The 15,097-nt window shown below is 38.9% G+C and overlaps 1 long non-coding RNA gene across 1 annotated transcript in view; it reads left to right on the forward strand.

Moving 5' to 3' along the window:
- Positions 1-5,267, forward strand: part of LOC138924224 (uncharacterized) — a 76,301-nt gene extending 71,034 nt beyond the window's left edge. Inside the window, exon 4 of the long non-coding RNA XR_011439023.1 lies at positions 5,122-5,267. This is a non-coding gene — a long non-coding RNA (uncharacterized lncRNA). The remainder of the gene's footprint in view (positions 1-5,121) is intronic.
- The last annotated feature ends 9,830 nt before the right edge of the window (positions 5,268-15,097 follow it).

The following is a 15,097-nucleotide window of genomic DNA, read 5'->3' on the forward strand; positions in this document are numbered from 1 at the left end:
TTTTATACTCCCGCATGTGTTACTGTGTACGCCAAGAATGGATGGTTCCAACAACTATTTACATGGTCTTATCTTAATGCTGTCTTTCTATCAAGAAATCTTGAGGGATGAAATAATGTCTTCTTCTGGGACAAAGAGCAAGCTTGCTTATTGCTTGCCATATAACACAGTCATGCACTGCATAACGACATTTTGGTTAATGATGGACAGCATATACGATGGTGGTCCCATAAGATTATAAAGAAGCTGAAAAATTGCTATTGCCTAGTGACATCGCAGCCATCATAATGTCATAGTGCAATGCATTACTCATGAGTTTGTGGGGATGCTGGTGTAAATAAACCTACTGCACTGCCAGTGGTATAAAAGTGTTGCACATAGAATTATGTACAGTACATAATACTCGATAATAATAAGTGACTGTCACTGGTTTATGTATTTACTATATTATTTTTTAAATCATTATTCCAGAGTGTATGCTTTCTATTTATAAAAAAATGTTTACTGTAAATCAGTATGCTGTGTTAAGCTGACAGCAGCTTCATACATCCATGTTTACTGCATTTCTTGACTGCATCATTTTCTCTTGTGCTTGGTTTAATCTCATGTTCTTGTGTTCATCATGGCCCCTAGCCATACAAAATCCACTGTGCGTGCCGCCAGTAAGAGGCCATGTCAAATGAATGACCTGCAAACAAAATTAAAAGTAAGGATTACAAAAGCAGAAAATCAGTAATGGTTATTGCTCCCCAGTCAGGCATGTCCTCTTCCACCATAGCTAAGATCTTGAAAAACAAGAACAAAGTGACGGAAGCTGTTAATGGATCAGCTTCATTGAAGCCAATGAGACTAACAAAAATTTGAGAAAGGCCTATATCAGACATGGAGAAACTTCTGATGACCTGGATTGAAGACCAGGCACAGAAGCGTATTCCTCTCAGCACCATGATGATCATGGGCAAAGCAAAAAGTTTGTTTGTGATATTGAAAGAAAAGGCCGGATTCGACTACAATGTTGAATTTACTGCCATCTCTGAGTGGTTTAAACGATTCAAGAATTGTTATTCATTACAAAAGGTGAAGGTGAGTGGTGAGTCTGTGAGTGCTGATGTGAAGGCAGCTGAAGAATTTTTAGAAACTCTAGATAATCTGATCGTGGAGGAAAATTAGTTGCCAGAGCAAATATTCAATATAAGTGAAAACTCTCTATTCTGAAAACAAATGCCTGAAGGGACTCATCGATAAGAAGACCAAGTCAATGCCAGGTTTCAAGACTTTTAAGGACAGGAAAACAGTCTTGCTTGGGGGCAATGTTGCAGGCTGCAAATTGAAACCCTTTGTGATCTGGCACAGTGAGAAACCCAGGGCCTTCAAGGATATCAATAAGCACACACTGCCAGTGTACTGTAGGAGGAATAAGAAGTCATGGATGACCCGGCTTCTCTTCCAAGATGTCCTCCTAAATTGCTACCCCAGTGAAATGGAGAAATACTGTTTGAGGAAAAATATACCTTTCAAGACTTTGCTTATTGTTGATAATGCTTCTAGACAACCTCCTTTTATTGGTTACCTTCCTTCCAATATCAAAGTGATGTTTCTATCTTGAAACACCATCTCTTTCATCTAACCAATGGATCAAGAAATTATAGTAGCTTTTAAGACCTACTACCTGAGGAGAACCTTGGCCAAGCCAACTGCTGCAACTGAAGAAGACACTGAGAAGACAATGAGGCAATTCTGGAAGGATTACAACATTTGTGACTGCATCAAGAACCTTGTGTGGGCTGGGGGTGATGTCACCAAGGAATGTGTGAATGGGATCTGGAAGAAGGTACTCAAGAGGTTCATCCATGACTTCAAAGGATTTGCCAAGGATGAGGAGGTTGCAAAAATCAACAAGGCTGTGGTTGAGAAGGCAGACAACTTTACCCTGGGTGTGGATGAAGATGACACTGAGGAACTCCTGGAGGTGGCTCCTGAGGAATTGCCCAATGAGGAGTTGTTGAAACTGTAACAGGAATGCATAGCTGAAGAAGAGACAAGAGAAAAGGAAACTGCAGGAGAAGAAAAAGAAGAACTCCCCTCCCCTCTAAGAAAATTCACAGGGAAGGTTTAGCTGAAGCTTTTGCAGATCTCAATAAGCTCCTTAAAAGTTTGAAAACATGGACCCCAACACTGAAAGGTTTTCATTAATAGAGAGGAATGTTTGTGGTGCATTATCTGCTTATATGCAAATCTATGATGAAAAAAAGAAACAAACCGAGCAAATCACCATGGACATATTTCTGAAAAGAGTGACACTTCCTTAAGAAGAGCCTCAGGTGGGTCCTTCAGGAGGTGTTCCAGAAGAAGGCATTGTTATCATAGGAGATGACAGCTCCGCGCATGGTATTGCCCCTGAAGACCTTCCAGTGAGACAAGATGTGGAGGTAGATGACAGTGATATTAATGATCCTGACCGTGTGTAGGCCTAGGCTAACGTGTGGGCTTGTGTCTTAGTTTTTAACAAAAAAGTTGAAAAAGTAAAAGAAAATAAAAAATTAAAGAAGCATTTTAAAGATTTTATAGAATGAGGATATAAAGACAGAAAATATTTTTGTACAGCTGTGCAATGTATTTGTGTTTTAATCTAAGTGTTATTAAAAAGAGTCAAAGAGTTAAAAAAGTAAAAATGTTTATAAAGTAAGAAAGTTACAATAAGCTAAGATTAATTAAAATATTTGTAATAAATTTAGTGTAGCCTAAGTGTCCAATGCCGATAAAGTCTACCGTAGTGTACGGTAAGGTCCCAGGCCTTCACATTCACTCACCAATCACTCACTCACCCAGAGCCACTTCTGGTCCTGTATGCTCCATTCATGGTAAGTGCCCTGTACAGGTGTACCATTTTTAAAAATCTTTTATACTATATTTTTACTGTACCTTTGCTATGTTTAGATATGGTTAGATACACAAATACTTACCATTGTATTACAATTGCCTACGGTATTCAGTATAGTAACATGCTGTGCAGGTTTGTAGCCTAGGAGCGATAGGCTATACCATGCAGCCTAGGTGTGCAGTAGGCTATACCATCCAGGTTTGTGTAAGTATACTCTCTGATGTTTGCATCATGGTGAAATCACCTAAAGACACATTTCTCAGAATGTATCCCCATCATTAAGTGATGCTTGACTGTAATTTCCAAGCTCAGTGATCCTCAGCTATAAAGCAAACCCATTGTGGGGAGAGAAGCCCTCTGGCCTCCTCCATGGGGCTTGGACCAAGGAAAATCAATGCGCCTGTTGCTTGCTGTGAGAAATAAGAGTTTTCATCTCTACAGGATCCTTGTGTCTTCTACCAGCACTCATGAACCAATAATAGGCTAACTTATTAGCTTGTAAGTTGAGTAAAATCAAATCTCATGCTCAAAAAGTACCTGGAAGCAAATCTAATAAAAGACATGTAAAACCTATCAGGAGAAAATTATCATCCTTTATTGAGAGACATTAAAGAAGATATAATAAGTTGATAGATATTCTGTGTTCATTAACTGGAGGGCTCAGCATTGTGAAGAGGTCCATTCTTCCAAACTGATGCATGCAGTCAATGCAATTCCAATAAAATTCCAAAATTTCTTTTGGTTAAACTTGACAAGCTGATCCTAAGATTTATTTGGGAGTGCAAAGAGTCAAGAAGAACCAAACTCTCTTGAAGAAAAAGAGCCATGTGAGAGGTCTCGCCCTACAGAACTCACGTTGTTTTAAAGCCATAATAATTGAGGTGATATAGCCCTGGGGCTGGGATTGACAAAAAGACCTACATTAGCAAGATGGCATGGCAGATCAGTGGGCAAGGATAGACTTTCAGATAAACAGTACTGGGAAAATTTATTATTCATATGAAAAAATGGAAAATCCTGCCTCACTTCATGTATTGTGCTCAATCATACAGAACTCTCATTTTGTAGGTCAAAAAGAGTCAAATATAAGACAATTCATGTAATTCGACCTAATAAAAACTTCCTTCCAGGTAGATTAAAAACCTAAATCTGAAAGATAGAAATTAAGATAGGAGAATATATTCATGCCATCAAGGGAAAGATGATAAATTTGATTACATTGAAACAAGAAACTCTCTTTATTTCAAAGACACCATCAAGGAAGTGGAAAGACAAGCAACAGAGTATAACAAGATATTTTAAATGCACATAACTGACAAAGGCTTCCTATCTAGAATATATAAAAACAACTCCTAAAATCAATAAGTAAATGACAGGCAAACTAATAGAAAAACCATTCAATGTGTTCTGTAGATCTTCCAAATTTGACATATTTTATTGTACAAAATCAAAAAATCACATTTTTAAACATCACTACTGATCTCATCAGAAAAGTTTTTAAGTATTGGGAAGCTGTCAAGCTTAGCATAGTGGATGCAAGTTTTTCAGAATTCTCATTTTTTTCAAGAGCTCAAATTTTATCACTAGTTACAAATACTGTCAATGGATTTCCTTGAAATGACAGGCTTACTTGGCTTATTTTTGAGACGATGCCTGCCAAATACCCAAACCTAAAAGCCATAGTTTGTCTGTCAGTTATTCTTTCAAGTAAAAATGGTGTTTCCACGAAAAAAGCAACTAGTTCAGCTGGCGACTCAAACAATTGCACAAATTCTTTTCCTCAAGACAATTGTTGTACTTGGATGTGCTGCAGGAGGCTTTCAGCATTCTTCCCATTGATTCACATAGAATGAAAAAGACGTGCATGCAGGGTCAAGATATAATAAAATTAATAAGTTTTACTTTTTCGTCAAGGACATTCTTAAGTGGCTTTTTTTTTTTTTTACTGTGAGTAAAAAATACGACAATGAGTATAGTAGTTGCCATTGCCATTTTTTGTGCTAAAGTGCCTGCAGTTTCACCACCATCGGTGTAAAGTTAATGCAGTGAAAAAGGTAAATATTGTCTTAGCATTTTTGTAAACATAGTTTGGATTTTGTGGGTCCCTTGGAAAGGTCTCATGGACACCTGAGGATCTATGGACCACAGTTTGACAACTGCTGCCCTGGGTGGGCAACAGCAAGGCAAGACTGGGAACGCCTAGAGTCCAAGTGTTCAGTTGTCTTCCTTTTCTGTCGCAGGCTCTCTCAGGACCATTCTGGCTGAGTTGGTAATCAAAGACATTTTGATGGGGGCCGTATGATGAAACTCCTTTGACATCACCCATTTGGGTACACAACTGACACGACTTTGGAGATGAATGTGGTGAAGTCAAAGATGGAGAGAGGTAATTTCGACTTTTCTTAAATTTTTTTTTCAAAACTGGAAGTTAGTGATAGGTTATTTTTTAGACTGGGTCAAAAATTTCCTGAGGTCTAAATGGCATGAACCTACTTATGTTTTATAGGTTAAGATTCTTTTGGTATCAAGTAACAGAAAACTCAAGTGAAACTGTCTTAAACAACAACAAAAGGATGCATTCATAAATCCAGGTCAGATTGGATTCAGTAGCTTAACAGTGTAATCAGAACCCAGTTTCTTTCAGTGTCTCTGTTTAGCCTCATGTGGTGTCAGCTTCATTCTGAGCCCGACTTTTTTCAAGGAGAGAAAATGGATGCACTGGTTTCAAGAGTTTCATCCATATATCACATAGTTCAGAGGGAATGAGAGTTTCATTCCTTGAAGCCACCAAAAAATGTTTGCTCTAATCTTCTGGGACTCGTGTTCACCACTGAACTAATAACTGTGGGCCAGAATAGGACTGAGCTGAATTGCTTAGGCTGGAACTCCTGTGCCCTATCCCCAGAGCAGTGATTTTCATGAGGTGATGATTTTGCCCCCAGGTGACATTTTTGGTTGTCGTAACTGGTGTGCGTGTGCAACTAGTATCTAGTGAGTAGAGGCCAAGGATGATTCTAAGAGTCCTACAACGCTACAATGCACAGGATAGCATGTTTCTCCTCTCCCCTGCAAAAAAGGGAATTATCTGGCTTCAGCTGTCAAGGTTGAGAAACTTTGCGTTAGAGGAAGTGTTACCGAAACCAAAGTGGGTTCGCCTCCTGGTGAGTTAAATCAGACTCTCCACCAGAAGTAGTTGTCTCACAAAGTCAGGTATATTTGTAGCAAATAGGAGACCATGAGGAATCATTTCCTGAGTCATGGTGTCCCCAAACTAAGGGAAGCAGGGACCTTTTATTTCAGATGGGGAATGAATATTTAAATAGGAGAGGTGGGTATTTGCTTGTGCAGGCTTTGTTGGAAAACATGCTTCCACGTGCACTGCAGTTAAGGCAATGAGGCCTAAGCTCCTCCTGGAGAGATCTTAGCATTGAAAATAAGGCAAAGGTTATAAACGTAGCTCTGGGTGAGTCTTGGTCTGGTTCAGGGTGGTTGGTGACCGCATCTGCTTAACATAACAAAAGGAAAAAAAAACAATTTGGAAAAAGAGTTAAATGCTTCTAAACTCACTTTTGAGTTCTTTGGGGCAATTAATCTGTAGCAGAAGGTGTAGATATTAGAATAAAATTGGTGTATTAGCAAGGGAAAAGGGAATGCATGTTGGAGGGGCAAGTATGTCTATTACAGGCATATTTTCCTGTTTCTGGTCTGTTGGAAATCCTTTCCTGTGGAAAACTAACTATCTTCCATTTGGTCTCAATTTCCATTTGGGAAATTGGGAATAATTTTTTCTCTTCATTAGGAATATGAAGGAATTCAATTGTTGTTGATTGTCGTTGAATATCTTACATTAAAAACTGAGTAAGTATAATAGTATCTGAAGTGGAATTCAAAAAACAACAACTCCTGTCTTAGGTAGATACCAAATGTAATTTTGTGATTTATAAGAAGAAATATATACGATATTTGGTCTTCTTCCTGTTCCTGGCACAGAGCTCCTAAAATCCTTGGAATTTCCTACGTGATGAGAGCAAGAGTGATAAAGATGTTTTGTGCTATTCATAGCAAGCCCCTTTCAACCACTACTGAGTTTATGTTAATCTGGTGACGTTTGGAAAGCCCCTAAGGATGGGGACTGGTTGCCAGGGAAACCACCAGTCTGATTAAAGGGTTGGAACTTTCAGAACTAGGGACCCCCTCCCTCACCCCCAAGGGAGGAGAGAAGGATTCGAGGTTGAATCAATCACCAATGGCCAATGATTTAATCAATCATAGCTATGTAATAAAGCCTTCATAAAAATCCCTGGATATGGGGCTTGGAGAGTGTTCATGTTGGTGAACAAGAATGCATCCACACGTCCAGAGGGTGGCACACCACAAACTCCACAAGGACAGAAGCTCCTGTGCTCAGGACCCTTCCAGAACTTGCCCTATGTATTTCTTCATCTGACTGTTCATTCATATTTTTTAATATTATTTGTAATAAACCAATCATCTAGTAAGTAAATTGTTTTCTCAAGTTCTGTGAGTGGCCCAAGCAAATTAATCGAACCCAGGGCGAGGTGTTGTGGTAACCTCTGATTAATAGGCAGTTGGTCAGAATCACAGGTAACAACCTGGACTTGAGATTGACATCCAAAGTGATGGTGGTGGTGTCTTCCTGACACTCCGGTTAGAAAGTGTCAGAATTGAGTTAAATTGTAGGACACACAGCTGGTGTCACAGAATTGCTAGTGTGGGAAAAACCCCCACACATGTGGTGTCAGAAGTTGTGTGGTAATAGTGTGAGAATAAAGGAGACATACAGAAGTGTTTTTTATTTACGTAAGATATTATGGTTTCCCTGAATTAGCAGGTGTTACCGCACCAGGTTCGTTTTTGCCCACTGCTGGGAAAGCCAAACACCATGACGATGAGATTGCAGCAGAGAGAAGGTTTTAATCACAAGGCAGCCATGCGAGGAAGTGAGAGCATGTCTCAGATCTGCTTCCTTGAAAATAGGGACTCAGGGATATTTATGGTGTAGGGGGCAAGGAGGTCTGAAATGCAGAGACAGGTGATTGGAGGTGAGGAGAGGTGAGGTAATTGATGATGTGCGCAAGTGTAGTCAGACTTCACGGCTCTTCCTGGGACGCATGCTCACAAAATGGCGACGTTAGTATGGTCTGAGGGTGGAGTTTTTAGCCTCTTGTCATCAAAAGGTCGCTTACTGGACATCTACATGGGCCCAGTTGATGGGTTGGTGGTCTCAACTGGCCTGGAGTGGACAAAGGAGTTCTAATTCCTGAAGAACAGCTCAAACGCCCATTACCATGGTTGCTCAGGCTCCAGGGAGATGTTATCTATAGGAACCCAGTGGGAGTCAGATAGCATACTGCCTGAACAGCAAAGTTAACAACGGGTGGGGGAACAGCTAAAAGTGATAATCAGTAATTGCAAAAAGGAAATAAAAAAAACCCTTTAGTTCCTAGCTACTTAATCATCAATGGCTAACTGTTTGCCAGTTCCACAGGTATTCTGATTTCCTGGCTTCCAGGTCCCTAGGTGGATGCTGTGGCCAAGCTAACTGTATATATAGAAGGCCTTCCAAATAGTTTTCTCAAACTAGTATATACTATGAAGTGAAATGCCTAAAACATTTGCAAAAGTCTATATGACTCTGCTTCTCAGACAGGAAAGAGAGAACTCAGACTACTGAAATCCATCCAGTCCTCTATACACATGCGTTATTTCTTTCATTTGATTTGACTTCTTATGGAAAGAAGAGGCAAGGAATCTGAAATGGCTCTTCCTTTTGCAATCTGACTTCTTTTAGGTTCCCCTTGAAATAGATCACCTATTTTCCCCTAGAGGTTTCACTCATTCTGGTCAGGCTTTCGCACCACTACTACCAGTCCTCCAAACTGCCTTTGTCAAGGTTAGCTTCTTGTCCTATCTCCTTTCTCAGAGGTATTCAACACAGTTGATCCTTCCCGTCTCCTTGACTATTTTCTTTACTTGGCTTTCAGGACACCACACACTCCTGGGTTTTCGTCTTTTCTCAGTACTTTCTCCTTTTCAGGCTCCTCTTTTCTTCATCCTCTTAAAGTCCCAACTGTTCACCATAAACCCCAGGAAAACCATTAAAAAAATTTGAAAAATATAGTAAAAGAAATGAAAGGAGAATTGAGGTGGTACACTAGAAAATATCTACTTAACACAAAAGAAAGCAGGAATGGATTAATAGAGGAGCAAAAATAATATAAGACATATAGAAAAGAATAAAATGGCATAGGTAAATCCTGACTTATCAGTAATTACATTAAATATAAATAGATTAACCACTAATCAAAAGGCAGAAACTGTAAGAATGGATAAAAAACATGATACAACTATATGCAGTCTACAAGAGACATGTTTTAGATTCAGAGACACAAATAGGCTGAAAGTAAAAAGAAGAAAAGATGTACCATGCTAATAGTAATCTAAAGAGAAGAAATTGTTACTAGAGAGAAAGAAAGATATTTTATCATGATAAAAGGGTCAATCCATCAAGAAGATAGAACAACTATAAACATATATGCACCTAACAATAAAGCCCAAAAAAATGATGCAAAATCTAACAGAATTGTAGGAAGAAATAAACAATTCAACCATAGGACTGTAGAATCCAATGCCCCATTTTCAATAATGGATAGAACAACTAAAAAGAAGATCAAGAAGGACATAGAAGACTGGACAACACTATTAACTATCTAGAACTAATGGACATCTATAGAAAATGCCACCCAAACCAGCAGAACACACATTATCTTAAATGCACATGGAACATTCTCCAGGATAGACCTATATTAGGCCATAAAACAAGTCTTAATAAATTTAAAAGGATTTAAGTCATACAAAATATATCCTCTGACTACAGTGGGAATCAGTAACAGAAGGAAATTTGGGAAATTCACATATACATGAAAATTAAACAAAACACTTCTAAATAATCAATAGTTTAAAGAAATAATCAGAAGGGAAATTAGAAAATACTTTGAGATGAATGAAAATGAAAACACAATATACCAAAATTTATGGGATGTGGCTAAAGGAGTGTTTAGAGGGAAGTTTATAGCTATCAATACCTATATGAAACAAGTGAAAGATCTCACATTAATAACTTAAACCTCACCTTAAAAAACTAGAGAAAGAAGGGCAAATAAAACCCAAAGACACTAGAAGTAAGGAAGGAATAAAGATTAAAGCAGAAATAAATGAAATATAGAATGAAAACTAATGCAGAAAAATCAATGAAACCAAATTTTCTTTTTTGAAAAGAGCAACAATATTGACAAACTTTTAGCTAGACTGACCAACACCCCAAACAAAAGAAAAAAAATGAGAGAGAGAAAATTCAAATTACCTAAATCAGGAAAGAAAGAGGGGACATCACTACTGACCTCACAAAAATAAAAAGGATTATAGAAACATATTATAAATAATTATATGCCAACAAATTTGATGGCCTAGATAAAATGGACAAATTTACAAACACGCTAACTACTGAAACTGGCTCGAAAAGAAATAGAAAATCTGAATAGACATATAACAAGTAAACAAACTGAATTAGTTGTAAAAAACCTACCCACAAAGAAAATGCCAGGCCCAAATAGCTTCACTGGTAAATTCTACCAACTCTTTAAAGAAGAGTTAACAACTACTCTTTACAAACTCTTCCAAAATAAATTGAGGAGGAAACACTTCCCAACTGATTCTATGGGTCCAATACTACCCTGATACCAACACCTAATAAAGGCATCACAAGAAAAAATACTACAGACCAAATTCCTTATGAAGATACATAAAAAATTCTCAACAAAATGTTAACAAAGTGAATGCAGAAACATAGAAAATTGTTATACATTATGATTAAATGGGATTTAATCCGTGAATGCAGGGTTAGTTCAACATATGAAAATTCAGCAATGTAGCACACAATATTAGTAGAATAAGGGACATAAACCACAGGATCATCTCGATGGTTGCAGGAAAAGCATTTGACAAAATTGAATACTAAAAGTACAAGCAACCAAAGTAAAATAGATAAATTGAACTTCACCAAAATTAAAAACATTTGTGCTTCAAAGGACACTATCAAGAAAGTGAAACGATAACCCATAGAATGATAGAAAACATTGCAATTAATATATGGGATAAGGGACTGGTATGCAGAGGATATAAAGAACTTACAGGGCTTAGCAATAAAAAGACAAATAACTCAATTAAAAACTGGGCAAAAGATTTAATAGGCACTTCTCCAAAGATAAACAAGTGGCAATAAGCATGTGAAATGATACTCAACATCGTTACTTATTAGGGAAATGCAAATTTCCACAATGAGATATCACTTTATACCTACTACAATGGCTATAATAAAAAAGATGGAACATAACAAGAATTCGTGAGTGTATAGAGAAATTGGAACACTCATACATTGCTTTGTGGTACAAAATGGTGCAACTGCTTTGGGAAAATAATTAGCTCTAAGTTAGACTTAGAGCTACCATGTCACTTAGCAGCTCCACTCCTATGCATATTCTTAAGGGAAACAAAAACATCTCCATACAAAAAACTTGTACATGAATTTTCATAGCAGTATTATTTATAACAGCCAAAAAGTGGAAACGATTCATATGTCCCTCAATTGATGAGTAGATAAACAAAAATGTGGTATATCTATACAATAAAATATTATCCAGCCATAACAAGGAATGAAGTACTGACATGTGCTACAATGTGGACGCACATTGAAAATATTATGCTAAGTGAAAGAAGACAGACACAAAGGCCACATATTGTATGATTCCATTTATATGAAATGTCCACAAAGGCAAGTCCGTGGAGACATAAAGTAGATTCGTGGTTGTCAAAGGCTGGAGGAGGGGGAAATTAGGAATAACTGCTAACGGGTATGGAGTTTCTTTGTAGGGTGATGAAAAGTTTTAGAATTAGTGGATTGTTGTGCAACTTTGTGAATATAATAAAAACCACCGCAATGCATACTTTAAAAAGGTGAATTTTCTGGCATATGAATTATATCTCAATTAAAAAAAATCTCATGAAAAAGTCCAGTGTGGAGGAAGCCTTGGAGTCATTCTTGACCCTTAACATCCCACATCCAGTCTGTCAGAAAATCCTGTCTGCTATTCCTTCAAAATATATCCAGAAACAGACCACTTCTCACTGCCTCCATTGCTACTATCTTGACCCAAGCCACTGTCATCTCTTCCTCAACTGTTGTACTAGCCCCCTCATTGGACTTTCTGCTTCCCTACTTCCCCCTACTCTGTTCTTAGCATAGAAGCCAGTGTGACCATATCACTCTTCTGCTTAAAAATGTCTCATGTCTTTATACTTCATTTAGAGTAAAAGCCAAAGTTGTTATTATGGCCCATAATCATATATTATTATGACCCATAACCCTCCAGCCTGGTAGCTACTAACTATATGAGGCTATTGAGCACTTGAAATGGAGCTTCAGCCAATAAGGAACTTTTAAGTGAGTGTGGAACAACTTGGGCGCATGTATCTCCTATTCCAACTGTGAATTTTATGCAGTTTTAGATTTAGAAATCTAAATGTAGGTTTATTAGTTCGCTGGAGCTGCCATAACAAATTACCACAGACTGGTTCAAACAACAGAAATTATTTTCTCACAGTTGTGGATGCGAGAAGCCTGAGATCAAGGTGTCGCAGGGCTGATTTCTTCTGAGGCCTCTCTCCTTGTCTTGTAGATGACTGACTTCTGGTTTCATCACATGGCCTTCCCTCCGTGTGTGCCTGTGTCCTCACCTCCTCTTCTTAGGAAGACACTGGCTTTATTGGATCAGGGCCCACACGTATGACCTCACTTTATCTTAATCACCTCTTTAAAGACTCTATCTCCAAATACAATCACATTCTGAAGTACTGGGGCTTAGGGCTTCTACATGTGAATTTTAGGGGAACACAGTTCAGCCCATAACACAGGCTAGGTATGTCTGATGGAAATGTAGCATCCCAATTGACATGTGCAGTAAGTGTAAAATATATACCAAAGTTTGAAGATACAGTATAAAAAAAGAATTTAATATCTTTCCAACAATTTCTTTTATACTGATTACATGTTGAAAAATAGTATTTTGGATATATTGGAATAAATAAAATACATTATTACTATACCTATTTTGCCTGTTTTGATGTGGCTACGAGAAAGTTGAAAATTATGCACGTGGCTCGGGTCCTAATTCTCCAGGCCAGCGCTGCTCTCCACAATGGCCTCCCATTAGCTAGCCGATCTCATTGCCTGCTGCTCTTCCCCGGCCTCTATACCCGCCTCACTGGTGCAGCTAGAACTTGAGTTAGCTCCACCTTGAGGTCTTTGTCCTTGCCATTCTCTCTACCTGGAACACTTTAGCTCCAGATGTCCCCATGGCTTGCTCCCCCACCTTCTTCACGGGACATTATTCAAATGTCACTTTCTCACTGAGGCCTTATATATATACTTTAAATTGAAAACGCCTGTCTTAATTTGGGTTCTCCTGAAAGCAGACCTTGAAACAACGAGTGCAAGTGGTTATTTTTAGGAGGTGGCCTCAGGAAGTATAACGAGGTAGCAGGGAACTGAAAAAGGGAAGGGATGACCAGCAATGAGAAGTGGGTTAATAAGTGGCTCACTGCTGTAGGCACCAGGAGACCTCCTGAGAAACTTTGTAAAACACACACCTCAGAATTGCCCTGCTCAGGAGCAAGGCAGCTGCGGCATATCCATCATATCTTTTCCCTGTTTATTTGAAGATTGCTGCTGGGGGCATTAATTCCTTAACATTTCTGTAGAAAAACAGTGGAGTTTGAGGTAAAATGTTAGCATCGATGGTAACAGTCATGGAAACTGCAGGTGACCCCAGAGGTGGGTTGAGGAGACAAAGGTAGAGAGCTGATAGCTTCTGCCGTACCCCCAACACTCCCTACCCCTTGTTATGGACCGAATGGCATACTTCCCTCCCCACCCCCCCATCCATATGTTGAAGTCTTAACGCACAATGTGACTGTATTTGGAGATAGGGCCCTTAAAGAGGTAATTCAGGTTAAATGAGGTCACAAGAGTGGGACTGTGGTACAACAAGACTGGTGGTCTTATAAGAAGAGACTCCAGATCCCTCTCTTCTCTCCCCCACCCCTGCCCTGTGCACACAGAGAAACGGCCATGTGAGGGTGCAGTGAGAAGGTGTCTGTCTGCAAGCTAGGAAGAGAGGCCTCATAAGAAATGGAATTTTCCAGCACATTGATCTTGAACTTCTAGCCTCCAGAACTGTGAGAAAATACATTTCTCTTGTTTAAGCCACCCAGACTGGGATGTTTTGTTATGGCAGCCCTAGCAGACTAATACATCCCCCTTATTTATTTATTTATCTTCAGAGGCTTATCATCATCTCACACACTCTACATTACACTCATTTATCTTGTTTGTTGATTTCGCCACCTACTATTAAACAAGGCCCACCAGGGTAGGTATTTTTGTGTCTTTTGTTCTCTGCTATATTCTCAGTGCATAGAACAATGTTTGGAACACATTGAGTGCTCATGGAATGAATGAATGAATCCATGTCTATAACTTCAATTACTATCCGTATCCTTATTGATATTATGTTATATGTTCAGAATCAGCTACACAACTTTCTGGGCTTTGTGCAAAATAAAAATGTGGGACCCCTTCTTCAAAGATTTGAAGGTGGTGACAGCAGAGCATTAAACCAAGCGTGGGGCCCTGTGTGACTGTGTAGGTCACATGACCATGAAGTTGGTCTTGTATGTGACCCCCAAATAACTCTAGAGTGGCCTCTCCTTGAACTTCAGGCCAATATGTACAGCTGCCCTCTTGCTTGGATATCTCAGAGTGCCTTTAGCTGATGTTCAAAATGGAGTTCCTGGCTTCGGCTCTCACTGAGTATCTCTTCCCTTCCTGGTGGCCACTGCCTGTCCAGTTGTGTCATCCAGAATCCTGTGAACTCGTGTCCCTCATCCACATGTTCAAGTTCTGTCAGTTTACCTCCTAAATATCTCTTGAACATGTCTGTCTCCCCAGTTGTACTAAAAGCACCTGGGTCCACGTTATTCTGTTTCTCATCTGAACCAATCCTGAATTTCCCCCCAAATCTTATGCAACCCCTCACCATCTACACTACACCCACAGCCAACTCTTTTAAATGCATACGT

This window comes from Equus caballus, chromosome 5 (assembly GCF_041296265.1).
Source record: "Equus caballus isolate H_3958 breed thoroughbred chromosome 5, TB-T2T, whole genome shotgun sequence".
NCBI lineage: Eukaryota > Metazoa > Chordata > Mammalia > Perissodactyla > Equidae > Equus > Equus caballus.